General features: G+C 45.5%; 1 long non-coding RNA gene across 1 annotated transcript in view; it reads right to left on the reverse strand.

The window, feature by feature from the left end:
- Nucleotides 1–505: 505 nt before the first annotated feature.
- The window catches only part of LOC111841403 (uncharacterized), a 64,048-nt gene continuing 48,568 nt past the window's right edge, over nucleotides 506–15,985 (reverse strand). Inside the window, exons 2-3 of the long non-coding RNA XR_002837660.2 lie at nucleotides 961–1,040; nucleotides 506–875 (exon numbers count right to left, since the gene is read on the reverse strand). This is a non-coding gene — a long non-coding RNA (uncharacterized lncRNA). The remainder of the gene's footprint in view (nucleotides 876–960; nucleotides 1,041–15,985) is intronic.

The raw sequence follows: 15,985 nt of genomic DNA on the forward strand, positions 1-15,985 counted from the left end.
CATTAAGGGGCAAGAACACCCCCTGGGACATAGGACATTTCCACAGCATTTCACTCTGGGGGGGGACTCTTCCTTATCTACTACACCCCCTGCTGGTCAGTATGTCATCCTCCCAAACTGCATCTCATTCCCAATAAGCAGGTAAGCAATGGCACAGTTAAAAATGGTAGAAAAATGCGATTTCTCAGCTTGATGAGACGTATAACGATTTCCGTGAGGAGTCACTGGCAGCTACATCTTACTTTACTCAGCGCCGGCTGCTATTGAAATTCATTACTCGTACTGGTGGAAGTCGCCCAGCGAGTTAATCTTCCGTAGTGTGAGGCATTTCTGCTTGAGTGTGAGTATCGATTGCCTGTGGAGTTGGTGGAGTGTTGGCTGGAGTGAGCAGTAGAGCGCCCTCTGCATGGCCAATGAGAAGCCCTTATCGCATTACTTAGATGCAATTAAATCTCTTACAGGAGGAATTTATTTTGGGGACGCTTATTTTGCTGACCTCGTGGTTCACATCCTATTACTTTCACAGACACAATCTGTGCACTTAAATGAATTTTTCCCCCCAACACCTCCTGGTAATAATTCCCACGTGAAAACAAGTAACCTGTGATGTACACCAGTGTGCACGGCACCTCACGTTAAGCCTGTGGTTCTGAACACACACATCTCCGGACATAAGTGGGCTTACAGCTGTAGACACTGTGGTTCTGAACATGGTGGTAGCACCCATCACATGTGACACCTAACAGAAGTATAGCTACGTGACATGGATGCATCATCCGCGGGAGGAATTCTGGGGAATAATAATGGAAAACAGGGAATTCTGGGGCATATTTATCAGACCCTCTTCCAAAGCCTCACACCTTTCTCCAGCTTCTCTGTGAAATGCAAAATTGACAGAAATGATTACACCCTATGAGGAAATCAACAAACTGGTCTGGGACCAAAGTACACTTAACCCACCATCGCCGTTCGTCTTGATTGTGCATCAGCAGAAACTTGCTCGGCAAAATCCACAGGGCTGAGGAATTACGGCTGAGGTTCTGATTTAGCCAAGAGAGAGAAAAAACCTGTAAAAGATTTATGAAGCGCAGAATCTGCAGTCTTCCCGCCGTGAAGAAATAATACATCAATGGAAATTTTATTCTTAGCTGTGGCAGGAATATAGAAGTTCAGAGAACATATAGGGTAACACTTGGACATTATTTTCTGAAGTCAGTCTAGTTTCTCATTGCTTACTTGTATATGCATGAAGATAAATTCAATGTAGACAGAACAAAAGAGGAACAGATCATAAAACATAAAAGGGGCTTCTGTAATGAACAGTCAGGAAATGATGTACCTGCCTTTCCAGCAGGTGACACTAATGGGACGGATAACACCACCAAAAAACAAGTGATAAACGAGCCGACAGCCCTTTGCGGCACAAGGGCGGGTATCTGGCTGGCAGGATCCACTGAGGATCCAGCCACTGTCTGATATACCATTCTGAATCACCACACAGCTGCCGGCAATCAGCAGCGATTCTGCATATATTTACAGCTGACATCAGGGAGAGATGGTCGAGGTGATTAGGGTGAGGGCGTCAATATGATAACCCACATGAGGGTGGGGGAGACAGGGTCAGTGTGAGGAACTCGTATGACTGTCGGGGAGACAGGGTCAGTGTGAGGAACCCATATGACTGTCGGGGAGACAGGGTCAGTGTGAGGAACCCGTATGACTGTCGGGGAGACAGGGTCAGTGTGAGGAACCCATATGACTGTCGGGGAGACAGGGTCAGTGTGAGGAACCCGTATGACTGCCGGGGAGACATGGTCAGTGTGCGGAACTCATTTGACTGCCGGGGAGACACGGTCAGTGTGAGGAACTCATATGACTGTCGGGGAGACAGGGTCAGTGTGAGGAACCCATATGACCGTCAGAGAGACAGGGTCAGTGTGAAGAACTCATTTGACTGCTGGGGAGACAGGGTCAGTGTGAGGAACCCATATGACTGTCAGGGAGACACGGTCAGTGTGAGGAACTCATTTGACTGCCGGGGAGACAGGGTCAGTGTGAGGAACCCATATGACTGTCAGGGAGACACGGTCAGTGTGCGGAACTCATTTGACTGCCGGGGAGACAGGGTCAGTGTGAGGAACCCGTATGACTGCCGGGGAGACTGACGCTACCTGATGCTTTCAACATAAACCCAAAACCCACAGTAGCTTGTTAGTACTAGCCAGCACTCTGTGGAAGGTAGCATGCTGCCACCATGCTACTAGCCAATTACATCACGCCTCACACACCAACTACTATTTTCATATGGAGTAACAATTAATTTAATTGGTCTAGAGAGGTTTGGGGGGGCTATTCCACAGAAGCAGGAAACTGCCCTAATTAATTACCTGTCACTGCAGGTCGGGGCACATTCTTTATGTGACACCCACATATTTTGATGTCCAGCCTTTGTGTTAAGACCGTAACTGATAGATGACAGTCTGACATCACAGGGACCAAAACTTGAGTGCAAAATATGTATCTTAGACTTGCCTGTAAAAGTGCTTTTGGTCCAAACATTCTTAATGAAGTTCTTAAGCGTCAGCATCCTTAATGTGCTGCATTTTAACATCACTATGATCTGTTCTTTCCTCAACCCAGTACTGTTGGGTCAGTTCCAATTCTGGAGTACAAATTGGCAATGTTAGTCTTCAATAGGGAAACAATCCTGAGAAATGCACAGAGAGGGATGTTGGTATGCTTGTATATTGTGTATCTGGCAGAAACAGCTTTTTAGTCTCTGTATACAGAACAATACACTCGTTAGCAGAACCATGCTAACCACTGTGATACAGGTAACGTGAAATAACTTAAACAAAACATATGATACTTGCCTAAAGCACAAATAAAGTGGCTGCACTTGGCAGGGTTCAGAAATTATTTCAGTAATGCTTTCAGAAAAGTGTTCAATTATATGTTCAACGATGTGTTCAGTAATGTTTTCAGTGATATTTTCAGTAATGTATTCAGTAATGTGTTGAGTGACGTGTTCAGTAATGTGTTGAGTGACGTGTTCAGTGATGTGTTGAGTGACGTGTTCAGTCACGTTATCAGTTGTATGTTCAGTAATGTTTTCAGTAATGTATTCACTATGTTCGGCCACATGACCTCTGGAGTAGGAACATACTGAATTTATGTATTAGCCAAATCGCAAACGCCTCTTTGTACACTTTCTTCTTTTGTCCCCGGTTCCACTCCCGTTAGAAGTCCACCCTTCCTCCGCATTAAGGTGTCTGATGAATGACACATCAAGGGGGTTAAAAGGTGCAGAAGCCGTAGGGTAGTGATTTGTATAATTGATCTTGACTATAATTCCCCGTCGGCTAAGTAACCTACCTGTCTATGTTACCATAGTAACAATGGATCTATGGGAACCATGGTCAACGAAGCCTTCTAGAAGTAATTTGTGTTTTTATCATCTCTGTTTCACTTGGCTGTTTGACAATGACCCAAGCGTGCTGTGAAATGGTGCGGATTATTTGTTTATGCGAATCTTCCCCCAGATCTCTCCCACAAGCCGTGTGTAGCTGACAGATAGCATGATGCAAAATAGATGGTTTACTTTGAAATGATTGATGATTTACATTTACTCACTACTGCCAATATAACACTGCAGACGACGGCAGGCATGCCACACCACCTAGTGCCTACCCCGTTACAGTGCTCAGGAATCAGGGGAGCCATTCTGAAGGAGCGACAATGTAACAGCGGCCATGTTTTAATTCGCAAGAGATACTCAGTACAGGAGGAGTTTAACACCAGTCACCCCTTTGCTCAATAAACCAGCACCACTTGGAGTTTCTTCTACCATGTGAGAAGTGTAACTCCAGATAGTTCTCTTGTCTGATTCCCCGACAGTGGAATGAGCTGCTGAACCACATCCATTCATCAGATCCCCTCTCCACCTTCAAGAAAAGCCTCAAGATCCATTTTTTTCCATGAATTATTCTACTAACCGATGCCTCTTTGCATTCTTTGAATGCCCTTATGTTGCATTGTGGCCCTTGAATAGTTTTAATAGATTCTTGCTTTGTTAGAAGCTGTGTACCTCCTGCTCCAGTACTGCTCACACTTGTACCTGGGCATTCAGTGGAAGTTCAGCCTAAGTCGCACTTACGCCTAGTTGACTCCTTGAGAGCATGTATGTCTACAATGTGCTATTTGCCGCACTTTGTTTGTCTACTCAATATATAAGGAAAAATATGTAAATGTCCATTTGATGCAGACTAAAATGATCGGGCCTCCTGAATTTAATCAGGCTTAGTGGACGGTCCTGTCCCTCAGGTAGAAAGATGACTCTCCACTCCTAGTGGTGATTTGTAGAACCAGGCTTGACTTGATTTTGAGACATACAGCCCTGGAAAAATTAAGAGACCACTAGGAGTGTCTGTATAATTTTTAAAAATCTGTATTTTTAAATCCTGGTTTAATCCTGGTTCTGCTGGCAGAAGGCTACACTGTAAGGCAGCCTGCTTGCAGGCTCAAAGTTTCTAAACAGCAGCACACACACAAGAATAAGGTGAAGCAGGAGACACTGGCAGTAACCAAAAACCAGCCAGGTAGAGGGCAGAAGCAACTTTCTAATGCTAGAGATGACCGTCAACTTATCCGTCAGTGCCTCATAAATCAGAGAATGGCCTGAAGTGACCTTCAAAAAGAATGGGAAACCTTAAGTGGTTTGAAGTGACTCATAACAGGTTCCTAGAAGCAGGACTGAAGACCCATAAAGCTAGGAAGAAGCTCTTCATTAATGAGAAACAGAGAAGAACCAGGCTGGAGAAAAAAAATGCAAATTTTACACACGCGAACTGAGAAATGAGTGAACCTGAAAATTTTGCAGTGGTCTCTTAATTTTTTCCAGAAGTGTATATTTTATTCTTGTAATTTTAGATGGCTAATCTGGCTAAACTGAGATAGTGAATGTAGGCGTAGGTAAACATTAGGAAAGCTCTGAGGAAAGCCAGAGAAGAGGAAGCAGAGCTGCTTCGCAACTCACTCAGACTCCCGAGGGTTAATAAGGGGACAGGCAGGAAACGCGAAGCATCCTTTTCGGTTTGGAGGGAAAGAGAGAGAAGAACAGTGTTCTCACAAGAAGCGATGCCTATGTCTAAGCTTACGGGCGACAGGGACACTGCGTTCTTATGTACATATGAAAAGAGAAGACAGGGATACAGGAATACAGGGACACAGGAATTCAGGGATAAAGGAATACAGGCATGCAGGGATACAGGAATACAGGGACACATGGATATGGGAATACAGAAATACAGGGGTATAGGGATACAGAAGTACAGGAATTTGGGAATTCAGGGATACAGTAATTCAGAGATGCAGGAATATAAGGATACAGGAATACAGGGACACAGGAATACAGGGATATTAAAATACAGGAATACAAGGGCACAGGAATTCAGGAATATGTAGATACAGGGATACAGAAATTCAGGGATACATCTGGCAGCAGCTACATATTATCTTCCACATGTTTAGGGTTAATAAAGAAGAAAATGACAATCAAGCTGATGGTTTACGTTGGGCTGACCAGTGAGACCACAGAACAGAGTTTCTTCTGAGGACATGTCCTCCAAACCCTCTTTGCAGTAGCGAGATAACAATGAAAGTTGAAAAGTCAAGTTGTGCAGCGTTGGGAAGCCCTCGAACCGCACTAGTTATAAAAACCATCAGAGACACCACGCCGACACCAGGCCTCACGGTACGACGGGAGGTTTCCTATGAGACATCCAGCAATCAAAGAAATTCCCTTTCCCTCTTCGCTTCCTTGCCTAGAATATTGCTATCATTGTTAATTACTCGGCTGAATGAGCAAGACAAAATATGAGTTTCAGCTCAGCACATATTATAAGCACCTGCTGATAATGCACGCCAATAATTAAACCAGACAAACTCTCTTTCCGCCATTCCCATCAGCAGAGTAACCCTCAGCTGATGACCACAAAGTTTTTTTTGGGCAGCCTTCATCTCTCAGAAAAGGCTGCCTGTTGGTGCCAGTTAGTTAAACTCTCAAGTTCCACATAGTAAAAAATCAGCACCGATTGTCTAGATCAGTGATTCCCAACCCGGTCCTCGGGGTCCCCCAGCCAGGCCATGTTTTTGCTCCCTCCTGGCTCCCTGTCAGACAGTCCATACTTTTGCTTCATCTCAGCTCCCAGGAGAGCACTGTCTGGGGCCCCCTGAAGACCAGATTGGGAAACATTTGTCTAGGTGTATGGTACAGGTTTGCATGTTACACTGCGTGCTACGGCATGTCTGGTTTTCTACCGCCACTCACCCAGACACTGTATTATTCCTCAAGTTGTGGCTCTGTGTCTGAATTATTACTATTATAAGGCTGGTTAACATCCACAGAAGTGTTGCTGCAAGTTTTTCCAACTTCTGTTGCAGTCAAATACATTGCAATCAAAATGTTGGACACGCCAAGCCACCTGCGAAGGAAAGTAATAGTACTGGCATAGAGCAGACAGTAGGGTCAGACAGTCCCAGGAGCAATTGGGGTTAAGGGCCCAATGGAGGGATCACTCTGCCGATCCAGGGATTTGAACCGACAACCATCTGAGTCCCAAACCACAGCGCTGTCTTGTTTTACTCTGCTCAGAAAGCCTGCATTTTAGTGCCGTACACAGCCTCTCCTCTGCTCTGACGGCTCACTCCTTTCACCCACTGATGGATGGTTAATGTTTATGCCTTTTAAATGATTATTTTTTGTGTTTCTGTTATAGTTTCCTGTTTCCGCCAAGCCATGTTGACCCAGCGCAACGCCGATGCATTTCTGGTTGCCTGTCTTGCTGTCACTTGTCACCTCCACAATTGCTATCTATCTGCATCAGGTGCTTTGACAGGATGGATAGATGTTTCTGTGGAATCTAGAGCGGTTTTAAGTCCCAGTTTGTCAGTGCTGCCCTAATTTGGAATTCATTCTGCTGAATTCTATGGCGACCACGTTTGACCAAGGCATGGAACCGGACACTGCTCATTACAAACGGCTGGCTCATAACTCGAGTTTGAAATGTAATGTAAGGGAATATATGTTGGGAAGCGATACCCAGATATCAATATGAAGGAGAAACAAGAACTGCTTTATTTCAGCTGTAAAACTCAAATGTGTCTATTGATTAATAATAATAGTCTTAGAGGCTGGGAAGGCTGAGGTGAGTTAGGTGTCCATCTCTTCGCCTTTCGACGGAAACATTAGATGTTCGTAGCATGGAAGAAAATTGATGTGGCCTCCATGGCAACGTATCAAGACTAGATGATGTGCATCGAAATTTAAATGAGTGTGGAAAATGTTTTAATTTTTCTAATCCCTCCTCCCAGACTCCCAGGGTGCTTATTTCCTTATTACATTTCCGGCTGTTAGGCAGGAAAAGCCACGGAGCAGATCTCGCACTCAAGGCGTGCAGAGGTCGCGTCGATAAATACGCATCTCATTCCGGCAGGTTCTTCACTTGTGGCAGGATGCCCGTTACACGTTTGCTGAACTATTCCCCCCCCGATATGTACTGTAAACCAAAAGCCATCCATCATTACATCTATTTACTAACCATTTTTTCAGGTCTGGCTCATAAGGTAAAACCCATAAACCTGTTTCTTATGTTGCTACGCCTAGTTTTACATTATGTGTCTCACTGAATGCTTTCTGCTGACACTACGCACAGTATGTGGACAGTAATTTTATCATCATTATTTGGCCTAAGCGAACTAGTTAGGAAGCACCCGGCGCTGTGGAAATGAGCACAGTGCAGCTGCGGGGGGCCGTCTTCAGTCAGTTGGGGGTTAAACACGACGGTGTAAATCTTTAGCGTGTAAAATGAGCAAAGACCCCCCCCCCCACCCTCCCACCCCAAGGGAAGGCGCCTTTTTTCACTTGATGTATGGCAGTTGTATGATTGAAATGGATGCTGTTTAGCTCTGATTTCACAATGCAGGGAGTGAGAGATCAGCATCAGAGAGCGCCGCAGGTCCTAAGTCTCCCTGCGGGGGGCAGCCAAGATAAGACTGATGCCCCCCCCCCCCTTCATATTTCATGCGTGTGAGTGCATTTGGACCATTGTACATGATGATATGTTGAAAACTTAACAGATTCTGTTTATATTCTAAGCGGTTTGGGGAGGGGGTTTTAATTTTTTGTGTACTTAAATATTTCCTTCCCCTCTGGATAAAGTCTTTCTGAAATCAGTTAACTTAAGATGAACGGTAACAATTTAGGGGGGAATAGATTCCATTTCAGATGACTGCCTTTTTGAATTATAATGTGCATCTTTCCCAGGTATCTGACAATACACATTCCAGCAAAAACATGTCACTCTATCAGGACTAGTTTCTGCCTTCTCCCATTATGTCTGTGACTCCCTGTTTGGCCAGCAGGTGTCACTGGCCATCCTGTTCTTTCTTCTGTGTTTAGCACCTTTTATTCTCCCTAGTACTTCCCCTATTCCCCAGGCCGCTGCGAGGTTGGGCGGAGAACGCAGCAATATCTGTGCTCCCTGACCATCCTGCCAGTCTTAACTACATTCAACATTTTAGTAAGTAGTTGTCCCAGGTTTAGTATGTTCTTGTGTTCATGTGTTTATGTATTAGTTCTGATTTTGTGTCTTTGTTCTTAGTTATATAATTTAATCAATTATAAAGACTAGGAATTGGATTAATAAAATGAACAGAATGGCTGGATGTTACAGATTGCGCTGTTTTCAGTTTCCATTCCCTCCACACACACATGGGATGTCTCAGAAAGCTTTGAAGGACGTACTGTAGCATTGTCTCTGACAGCCAATATTCAAAGCAGGAGATCCAATCTGGAAATGACGGCACGATAGCTCTCACGTGCTCTGTTTAATCGGAAATTATTTGCAGTGCAACACAGATATTATGAAAGCCGTATTTCAACTCAATCTCAGAGCCAGATCAGCCTGTTACTGGCCTTGTGGTTCCGATGGTGGTTCTATGATCAAGATGCAGAGATGGTGTCTTCAGCCAGTAATCACAGGCCAGTCCTGATTGGGGAACATGTCCAGCTCTGACTTTAAAATAACCCCACAACCTAAATCGTTAGGCTGGCACCTGTTTATTTTCCACAAAACTACTGCTTTGCACTGTGTAGGTGGCTCAGAAAGTCCAAAATGCTTGGATGAAAAATACTTTATGAAACGCTAACATGATGAGCGTGATGAACTGCTGCTGTTAAAGAATGAAATAGCAAAATCTCTGCTGCAACCCTTGAACCCCCCCCCCCCCCTCGAAATGGCTGAAATGATCATCAAAGCACTGCATTTCACTGCGCTTTTTCTTATCAAGGAGCTGCAGGGACATTTTAAAGACTCCTGTTGGGGATTTTACTTTAGTTTACAAGCCATTTGTAAAGGTTACAGTTAACTTTTTAGTCAGTTGACTGTAGAGAACTTGATTTGTGCCCCTATGAAGAGGAGCGGAGATTTAAATGCGTGAAAAGTTGAAAGGTGGATGCAGTGGGTGGAGGTCATTAACACTGGGGGGGGGGGGGGGGGGGGTTATGCCTGGGGGAGGGTGCTGCCTCGATTTGTGTAAGAAAAAGCGGAGCTTGTGAGCTTTTCTAATGTAAATATTCAATCCCGGACAAGAGCAGGAGCGCCCAGGAAGACAGAGGGCGCAGAGGGTGGACCGGGCTGCTGACGGATCGTCCTGCTCCAGCATTTTGCTGCTTTGTCTCTGAGGCTGTGCACTGGCTCCATACTAAATATGTATTTTTCCTGCTCTTTTAACATTTATACTGCTACTCGTTCTCTCTCCTAGAATGATTTCCTATCTGTTTTCCACAACATTATTGATCGTGCTTAGGATATCACTCACTACACAAACAGACAGACAGTAGGTAGATAGAAAGATAGATAGACAGACCAGTAGATAGATAGATAGATAGATAGATGTTATTTGGAAATCGCTATTAAATTTAAATTTTTTGCTTATTCTGATCCTTGATTTTGTTAACATTTTGTTCTGTTTCCTCTGAGTGCAACTAGATCCCTCATTTCCAAGCCTCTTCAGCCTCTCCATATACAGTACATACAAGGAGGAGGACACCCCTTCACATAAACAGCACATGCCAGAACATAAGCACTTAAGGAGAACAGCACACCTTTAACATAAAGCGGAATAGATCCCTGGGACACAAGGACAGGAACATCCTTAAAAGCAGTCTATGAAAAAATAAAAACATTTAAAAAAGCTTTCACTCCATGTGAAATACGTTAAGCTGAAGTGAATAGATTGGTTTCTTTATGCTGATGTCTCACAGACAGGGGGTATAAAGGCAACCTGCTGGTTAATGCCGATAACTGATACCAGGACTGTGTGATCAGATACAGCTTTTCAGAGGCTCAATGGTGCAACTCAGCTCTGCCTCTGCCTACACATTTATCATCTCTCTGGTAATAAATGTATGATTATTCATTATTGCACCTCCCAAAAGGGAAATGGGAGACCTTAAGACATATTTGCACGGAGCATTTGTGCGTCCGCAAAATGCCAGGCGTCTGAAATGCAGGGAGAATAACGGTGCCCAGGACCAGCGAGAGCCTGGCATTAACTCCGAATTTGCAACAAAAACGCATATCAGGCTCAATCAGCCCCTGAACCTGCAATCTGGCTACAACAATGGTCTCTGGGCTTTGGATAAGATACAAATTCATGTCCCATTCAGTCGACGCATGCTAGAGCCGGCCAAAAGCCACACTACATTTCTTTTAGCAGAAAAAAGCCTTTTACAGAAGGTAGATCGCTGGCCATTTCATCTAAACATATGGCATTGCCATATAATATTAATCTATTCATCTTCATTAATGAATCAGTCATTCCACGCCAAACGTAGATCATTTAACTTTACAGCAGAAGGACAGCCGTGTTCCCATTTCTCTACTTATAATCATTTTCCCTGGATCCTTAATTGCTCTGATGATTAGCAGAACACCGTCAGCTTGACCACCAGAGTTATGGGCTGACAGAGTGCTTAAAAGGCTCCGCGTTAATGTCCCTGCTCTGTGAACAGGGAGTTAGGTGCCTTTTCCTTGTGAGAGAGACCTATGGCGGCTGGCATGGTATTCACAGACACGGGCTGCGCCGAGAGGTCGGCAATGTTACCAGAATGCCACCCTGTGCCGGGCATTTGGGCATGTTGGGTGCCCACCATTGTATCATGGGTCTTGGGGAGGCCCACTGATGGGCAGTCTGACCATGATGCCAAAGTGGGTTAGTTTAGGACAGGGGTCTCCAAACTTACTTATGGTGATGGCTGCTACTACAAAAGTTGTCAACCAGAGGAGGGGACTGGGGGTGGTATTCAAAAGGTGAGAGTGGCAACGAATCACATTTTCTCTCATATGGTGGGTCCTGGGACAATTTTATTTAATAACTAAGACCGGTTACATTTTGTCAGACTCTGTTGGGTAAATTACTAATGATTGGTTACATTTGGTTGGTCTCTGTTGGGTAAAACACTAATGATTGGCTACATTTGGTCAGCCTATGTTGGGTAAAACACTAATTATTGGTTACTTTTGGTTGGTCTCTCTTGGGTAAAACACTAGTGATTGGCTACATTTGGTCAGCTGAGAGAGATGTCTGGACTTAAAGGCTTCCTTAAACACAGCACCTCCACATCCTGAAAAACATGCCACCTTAAGAGAAATACAGAGCAAACACACAACGGAGAACAAAATGGAAAAACAGACACCTGGCAGAGACAGAGATGTGGGCCAGGCCCTACACACGGAGAGCCAATTAAAATGCCCGCTAAGCATGGCGCCGGCTCACAGAAATCGACACAAGGTAAACAGACCATACTCAGACCTGGCCCTAACCTGCCTTGCTAATAGGGGATTCATTGATGTCTTTTGCTACATGCAGCCCACAGCTGAGCTGTCTGCAGGGTCCTACAGTATATTCCCAAGGATTACCGCCTGGATTTTGATGCAACACTCTGTAATTTGGTTGGCTTCTGAATAATCCTTTTCCAGCCACCATTTATGAACAGTATTAAGTGCCTTAAAATGACAAAATGTACCCGGCGGATAAAGTAGGTATTCCTTTCATCTGTCGCTGGGGAAAATGCAAGATAATAAATGTTTAAATGAAGGATAAGACTTTGGAAAAAAGATAAGGAACATATCCAGAGATACGGAAAACAAACTTTGATTTGTAAACAGCTACTTCACATAATTGTTCAGTGAAATTTCTTTGCATATGTAACCGGAAGGCACCTAAATACATTAGATTAAAGCAATTTATTCACAGAGTTGATTTGTTTGGTAGGCTTACATATGGCAGCTTTCTTGGGTACTATGGAAGCAGGTTCTTCTATCCAGTTTAGCTGACTTGGTTTGGCTTATGGGAATGACATCAGACTTCGGACCCCTGGTTCATGTCTGCTAAGCCAGTGATTCCCATTCCGGTTCTTGGGGAGCCACAGACTGTCCACATTTTTGCTTCCTCCCAGCTCCCGGTAAGAGGCTGTGCTGCCGGCGCCGTGCTTAGCGAGCATTTTAATTGGCTCTCCATGTGTAGGACCTGGTTCACATCTCTGTCTCTGCCAGGTGTGTGGGAGCAAAAACGTGGACTGTCTGGGAAGGAGCAAAAACTTGGACTGTCTGGGAAGGAGCAAAAACATGGACTGTCTGGGAAGGAGCAAAAATGTGGACCATCTCTAGGTCCCCGAGGACCGGATTGGGAAACACCACGCTAACCTATCTGCTGCCCTCGCTCCCACACACGGGCCTCACCCGTGTGTGTGTGTGTGTGTGTGTGTGTGTGTGTGTCAGCTTCAGACTAATTAATCACCTGTGCCTGACTGAGAGGGCTTGCTATCCGTCTTCTGGGAATTGGATCTCTCACAAACCAGCAGATGAACGAGATTCAGGGGAGTATCTGCATGTTGTCTGACTGCCCCTATTTATCATTCAGAAGGGACGGGGGGCAGAATGGGGGATTATCGACTTTAAAGAGAAGTTCCACATACTCTGCTGTGTGGTCTCACGGGCACCATGGAGAGCAAGGAAGGAACACCTCACATTATTGGGCTGCAAGTGGGCCGATAATATTTAACATTAATATCAAATATGACAAAAGGGCCCATTGGACTGAACACAGCTCAAAGTAAAGGGTTAATGCCGACTGCAGCCACGCCCCAGCTGTTACTGTGCAGGGGCCCCCACTGAGGGCCCCCCTCCCAGGGACGTATGTGGCTGCTTCCTGTGACCGAGCACAAACACGAGAGGAATCACGCGGTCCACAGCAGAGCAAGAGGACAGGGTTCGGGTATCAGGTTAGGGTTTAGGGTTCGGGTATCAGGTTAGGGTTTAGGGTTAGGGTATCCGGTTAGGGTTTAGGGTTAGCAACCCGAGTTCTACAGAACCGGCTGCCAGGCTGTAAATGGCCCCTCAGCGGCGCCTCACACCAGGGGCTGATTTCTTCATATATATCCGAACGACTCTCAACTTCTGCTGGTTGTCTAGGCCAAACAGAAAAGGCCTTTCAACAGACTGACACAGTTGCTGTTGTCCTCCAGGGAGGACTATACAAAGTCGTTCCTCCTTAAAGACTCTACAACGAGTCACCCCATGGTCTGAATGGCCCAGCTTAGGCACACTGACAGAACACCATTCATTCACTGTACAACCCGCTGTGCAGTACAATGTATCTCTCAGCTGTTACTATGGAATTTCCAGTAATCCTTTCCCTGACATTATTTGCATTGATACTGTTTATTGTTTGTCTATTATTTATTGTCACTCTCCATTAATGTCTGAATGTCTTTTGACTGTCTAAATGTGTGCATTGTCACGCATTCCCCTTGGACTGTGAGTGGAACAAAGAGATCATTTGGGAACTGCAGCATGGGTACGCGCGTCGTTCCAGTCCGGGGGATGCTAATCGCCCCATAAACGTGGTGGATGTTTAAGGCCTAGAAATCAGAGAGACCCCCCGCACTGCCTTTGGCCCAGGCTGGGGGGCACTGTGCATGGGGACAGAGTAAGATAGAACTCAGTTGTGGGCAAAACCCTAAAGGTTACGGCGACGACTGAGAACAGAAACAGCAGCTGTAAATAAATATCTCAGAAGTTTACGTTTGTAGTCGACGGCCGACAGGGGTATTAGGATTGGTGAGCCCGGTGCAGAGAGGACAGAGAGGAAGATGAAGGCCGGTCTTTGATACTCCCCCCCTGCAGGAGCACCAAACCTGATTTAGTCTGGGCGAGGGATTTTTCTCGAAGGAAATGAGTAACATGAAAGAAGTCTTAACGAGTGATGGGAGGCAGAGTAAAAGCGAGGCGAATGACCTTCCCCCAGCCACACGCCATTTCATAGTGCACAGGATCTCGGCAGATCTGCAAATGCAGAGATAAATAATTACTTAAAATCCGGAGCATGCTGGATACCGTAAGGGATAATCTGTGATGAAAGGGGCTGATGCGCCCTCATTACTGTGATTCCGTAAATCACACAGTTCCCTGCTACTTCTCAGAAAAGTTGTCTTTCACCTGGAAATTACTGGGCCTGATTTACAGACGCTGTGACAATTCGCTGTTAATGTGCTCGCAGGAGAAGCTTTTCACAGAGCAGGACGAAGAGGGAGGCACTTTGGCCCGCACCAGCTTTCACCGCAAGCCCCTGATGTCAGTCACCATGGCTTTTTCATGCCATATCAAGGTACTAACCGTAATATTCCTCCTTCTGGCGCATTAAGCCCTCTGGTGCTGCGAACTCAAGTGGAGGGTGCCATCAGAACAAAAAGAACAAAACAAAAAGTCAGTAATTCTTCCTTGACAAAGAACACATCACATGTGAAGAGGCACTCTGAAAAGTTCACCTGCCGTCTCCCAGGAACAGCACAAGCCAACCCCCCCACCCACCAACCCAGGGGTTGCAGATTCTGTTCGTTAGCTCTGCTGGATGGGAAGTGGCTCGTTATTCCGGAGATGGTGCCTGCGGTGCTCGGCAATGGGCTCTTCCGTCACTCCCATTGTGATTGCATCTTGTTCATCTTATCGTGCTGAAGTCTTCCATGCCATGGTCTTTGCTGTTGCTCTTCATCTATTAAATTCTGATAGACTGCCCCCCCCCACCCCGTACCCCGCTAATGTCTTCCTGTGTGGTCGCTGAGAATGCCAGGAGACTGGCGGAAGGGTCATCACAGCTACTGGCCAGCTTCATGAGTTCCTCCTGTGGTCAGATGAGACTGACCAAGGCCTCAGGGCCCTAGCTGCAGAACAGAGGGTCCAGGGGTTCCACAGACACCAGAGAAGGAGTGGAGGGAAGGTGACGGATGTGTGAATGCCTCACAGGGAGCCCAGGCAGGAGGGCGGGATCATCCCTAGAACACCAGCCCAAATGCATGCAGTCCGACATGAGCTGCAGCCATTCAGCCTGAAAGCCAGAACATTGTACTCAGCGTCTGCTCACAGCTGGACTCCAGAGCAGAGCAGGGAGAAGAATCTGGATCAAAGCAGGAAACTTGGCAACAGCACCAATCACTTGGTGGAAAAAAATTCTTCAAGATAGTGACGAGACCCTCTGTGTGGCAGAGGAGGTAGGAGAACCCCCCCCCCCCCCATTTGGTCCCCATAATGAAATACATTCAGTACATAACCCACACACACACATTTGTATTCATACTGTATGTTTGTGAGGACTGTCCATTCATTTGTATGGGAACAAACTAAGCAGTGACACCCTTAGCCTAGGCCTAACCTTAACCATAAGCAGGGCTGCACATAACTGGTACGCAAGTGCGCATTCAGCTTTAAGAACGATACGTCCAACAATCGATTGTTTGTAGAAGCGCAAATGCGTACTTATTTTATGTGCATTTGCGCTGCTATGAAAACAAAATATAATGCATTTTAATCTTTATATAACCGACTCGATTTCATTTGCGATATACGGGTTAAAATACAAGGTATTT

This window comes from Paramormyrops kingsleyae, chromosome 17, assembly GCF_048594095.1.
Source record: "Paramormyrops kingsleyae isolate MSU_618 chromosome 17, PKINGS_0.4, whole genome shotgun sequence".
NCBI classification, from domain to species: Eukaryota; Metazoa; Chordata; class Actinopteri; order Osteoglossiformes; family Mormyridae; genus Paramormyrops; species Paramormyrops kingsleyae.